Source organism: Crocodylus porosus, unplaced genomic scaffold, assembly GCF_001723895.1.
Source record: "Crocodylus porosus isolate Cpor-Errol unplaced genomic scaffold, CroPor_comp1, whole genome shotgun sequence".
NCBI classification, from domain to species: Eukaryota; Metazoa; Chordata; order Crocodylia; family Crocodylidae; genus Crocodylus; species Crocodylus porosus.
The window spans coordinates 236,567,237-236,571,537 of NW_017728886.1; the positions used below are offsets into that span (position 1 = coordinate 236,567,237).

Consider the following 4,301-nt stretch of genomic DNA (forward strand, 5'->3'; position numbering starts at 1 on the left):
CTGGAACAGCCTGCCATTGGAGGTGGTTCAAGCACCTACATTGAACACCTTCAACAGTAGACTGGATGCTTATCTTGCTGGGGTCCTATGACCCCAGCTGACTTCCTGCCCTTTGGGTGGGGGGCTGGACTCAATGATCTCCCGAGGTCCCTTCCAGCCCTAATGTCGATGAAATCTATGAAATAATCTGTTGGCTTTAGAGCCACTCACAATCTTGCTCTATAGCAGTTACCCTATGGGATTGAAAAATGGTAAAAATGATCATAAAAGGTTACTACCTAGACTCGGGTTTATCCAATAAGCAAATTACAGTGCAACACCTTTAGGTTTGAAACTGACTTTGCCCCAACCCCTTTTAGTTTTTTGTTTTTTTGTTTTGTTTTGTTTTTTTTGAATATGCCTTCTTGGGATGTGCTTTCCTGGAATGTGTTGGGTGTGCCAGGCAGTTAGATCCCGTTTTATCATCAAGGCTGAACCCTGAGCAAAAAAAGGTTAGGTCACCTAATCTTACAGCTATAGCTTTGCCTATGGGGCCCAGTCAGTTCCATGAACAGTTAATTTTATCATTTTGGTTAAATTTATGACAGACAAGTTACATTTGCGGTTTACAAACTTACAAGCTTTATATTAACTAATATTACCTGTTAAGGCAAAATACCAAATGCCTCTAAGAAGCACATATTTATTGCTTATTAATCCCTCTGGTTCTGGCTGTCACAGACTGACTTGCAAGGGAATGTGGATATGAAAAGCCTTTGAAGGAAAAAAGAAATTGCATATCTGTAAACAGAGTTCCTTGAGATGCATTGTCTGTATGCACAATCTCTTCCTTGGAGTCTCATCCCTTGTAGGGTTCTGAAGAAACTGCAGCCTATCCTATGGGTAGAGTGTCTAGAGCTTTAGGCAGAGCAGGGTCGCCAACCTGTGGCTTAGTTATTAGCCTTTGTGTGTGGCATGCAACAGATCAGGGAAGGGATAGGTAGCACAGCAGGAGCTAGGGCAAGATGCAGACGATGAAGCAGGGTGTACAGGACAGGAAGCAGAACACATGAGAGAGCACAGAGTAGGGAGCAGAAAGCAGGGCAGCAGATTGGGCAGAGGAAGGGAATCAAAGTGGCGCTTTGGGGAGAAGTAGGATAATTTGTGGCATGCCTGCTGAGAAAGTTGATCCTTGTGGTATAGAGCAGGGTGCATGTTACTTGATGGGTACTGATAAAGCAAACATCTGCGGTAACATATTTTAATTTTATTTTTAAAATATATATATTTTTGTCCCAATTTGTGTGCGTTTACATAGTGTACATAGAGGTGATTTGCATAATCACTCAAAATGCAGTCTCTCTTGTATATTGTGTGTGTGTGGCGGGGTGTACTGGGGGGGTATGGGGTTTGTAGGGGACAGCGGGTGTATGTATGAGGAGCCCTCCACTACAAACAGCAACCCCCTGTTGCACACAGCCCCTATTGTGAGCGGCAGCATGCAGTGGGCCTTTAGGGCATTCATGGACCATGGTAGACGAAGTCCCCTGGAGGCATCTGGTCCTGGTGAACCCCAGGACTGTGAGTGGCCAGGCTGGCAGTTCCATTGTGCAGTGCTCACATGTTTGAGCCCTGCGCAGTGAAACTGGTGGTGTAGGTTGTAGGTCTTGGTCATAGTGCCAGGGAGATGGGTGGTCCTGGCCCAGATTCACAGTATGGAGCTCCCTGTTGTTCCCTATGACCTGTGCATGGCAGTGAGTGGTTCCAGGCCATCTGTTCCATTGCGTGGGGCTATGGAGGTGTGCAGCTCAGGTGGAGAACCTAGGAACTGCATGCAAGCCCTGGGGAGCCCTGCACAAGGGACCCCAGTGGACCCTGTGCCTGTGCTAGCCCAGGCTGCACACTGATGCTGCCTCACCCTGGGCCCCCACCAGCTCCAGCCCTGGGGTGGGCCCTATACTCCTGCCCAGCTGTTGCTTTGCTCCTATCCACTGCTGCCACTCCAGCTGCTTTCCTACCTTTCTGCCCACCTGCCCTCTCCCTCCCCACCCCCCCCATTTTGCTGCTGTTATTGCTACCACTTCTGCCTCCTTTCTCAACCCCCTGCTGCTTCCCTGCCTGCGGGGCTGGGGCCAGGGCCGTCCTGTGAGCAAGGGTAGGAACGCAGCATGCACACTGCCCCGCCAGGAGTGAGTGGGACTTGGCCCCATGAGAGCACTGTATCCGGTTTGGCCCTGGGCTGCCCCTACTGTGAATTGGTAGGCACCTGTCTGCTGGCCAGATGTGGCCTGTGGGCTGTATTTTGCCCACCCAGATATAGACAGTGCAGCACAAAGAACTCCAGTTACCGTAACTTTTTTCCTCTTACTGGGAAAGTCTAGGAAGTCTGAATGCATAAGAAGCAGAAGTATAGTTGGTTTATCATGGAATCATAGGGTCAGAAGACTCTGCAGGGTCCCTCTACTCCAGTCTCCTGAACTGAATATAGGATGCACTATTCCTAACCTGTTTTACCAGTTAGCTTACAAGGTGCAACTCTACCCTGCCTTCATTTTACCAGTGATATATTTGGAATGAATACAAATCTGGGATTAGACTGCCGAAACAGTTAAACCCTGTTACATGGATTGGGATAGTAATGTCTTGGTTTTATATTTCTTTCTTCACAAGGCTCATTGTTGAGTTTTTGTTTAAATGGCCCTCCAGGAAATGCAGAGGTCTTATTTTCTGTAATGAAACATTTCTAAATTGGTTAACTGGAAATAAAACCCACACTGTAGGATGTATAATTAAAAACAGAGGTCAAGGCACATTCTGTTTATCTTTTTGCTGCTTCTCATTCAGTAAAAGAAAATAGCCAAGTTTCTAAAATTTTTAGATTATAGGGGTATATTATGTGAATCTGCCCCCAGCATGGGCAAATAAATGGCATAAAGATGACTATGGAGAACATCGAAACCTGTTGCTCTTTATGCTTTAGGCAAATTCATCAGAAACTATTACTCTGAATTAGGTCAGCTCCTGGAATCCTACTATTAGGACCTTATTCCCTTCTCATTTCCACAAAATACCAAGTTGTGAAGTGTGTTGGGGGGGAGAACCTCTTTAAAACAAGTGTGTAGAATAACACAGTAGTTCTAATGAATCTTTCAATGATTTACTCTGATTTTAAATTTCCTCAGTTGTCAGCATCTACTGGATATACCTTACAGATTTTTTATTAGTATAATGATTACGTAGTGATTTAATACTTTTTTTTTTACCATAAGAACAAGTTTTTGTTAAGAGATTTTCCTAGAACCCACTGTAGCAGGACCAAGTCTCAGGAACAGCCATGAAAACAACTTCTTCCCCCCTCCTTGCAGTTTCTGCTCTATTCCATATCCTCTCTCTTCTGCCTGCCACACCTTGATGAATTACTGATTCTTGAAAAGGAAGGCTGCCCCAGGATCCCAAAGCAAGCCCTAGTTCACTGTTAGTAGATTTCATAGACATTAGGGATGGAAGGGACCCCAGAAGATCAAGTCCAGCCCCCAGCCCGAAGGGCAGGAAGTCAGCTGGGGTCATAGGACCCCAGCAAGATTAGCATCCAGTCTACTCTTGAAGGTGTTCAATGTAGGTGCTTGAACCACCTCCGATGGGAGGCTGTTCCAAACCTTGAGGGCTTGGACAGTAAAGAAATTCTTCCTTATGTCCAGCCTGAAATGGTCTTGCAGTAGTTTATGACAGCTCGACCTAGTCATCCTTTGGGGTGCTTTGGTGAACAAACGTTCCCCAGATACTGGTAGTCACCCCTGATTAAACTTAAGGGTGGCCATAAGGTCACCCCTGAGCCTGCACTTTTCCAGGCTAAGGAGCCCCATGGCTCTTGGCTAGTCATCGTAAGGTCTGTTTTCCTGACCTCTGATCATGCTTGTGGCTTTTCTATGGACTCTCTCAAGCTTCTCCACATCCTTTTTGAATTGTGGAGCCCAAAACTGGATGCAGTACTCCAGCTGTGGCCTCACCATGGCTGAATACAAGGGGAGACTGACGTTCTGGGATTTGCTTGAGAAGCATCTATGGATGCAAGCCAGCATTTTGCTCGCTTTTACTAGCTGCAGCATCGCATTGCAGGCTCATGTTCATCTTGTGGTCAATGATGACCCCAAAGTCTCTATCTTCCGTAGTGCTAGCCAGCGTAGCACTGCCAAGCCTATAAGCATGCTGCAGGTTTTCCTCTCAAGGTGGAGAACCTTGCATTTTTTAGTATTAAACCATCAGGTTCTCATCTGCCCATTTGCTGAGCCTGTCCAGGTCAGCCTGGATTGCCCTCCTGTCTT

At 46.4% G+C, this 4,301-nt stretch overlaps 1 protein-coding gene and 1 long non-coding RNA gene across 2 annotated transcripts in view; one reads left to right on the plus strand and one right to left on the minus strand.

The window, feature by feature from the left end:
* Positions 1–4,301, plus strand: part of FZD6 (frizzled class receptor 6) — a 77,148-nt gene that overhangs the window by 53,951 nt on the left and 18,896 nt on the right. The gene's annotated exons all lie outside the window — the stretch shown is intronic.
* The window catches only part of LOC109321182, a 7,090-nt gene continuing 3,507 nt past the window's right edge, over positions 719–4,301 (minus strand). Inside the window, exons 2-3 of the long non-coding RNA XR_002103993.1 lie at positions 2,602–2,706; positions 719–753 (exon numbers count right to left, since the gene is read on the minus strand). This is a non-coding gene — a long non-coding RNA (uncharacterized LOC109321182). The remainder of the gene's footprint in view (positions 754–2,601; positions 2,707–4,301) is intronic.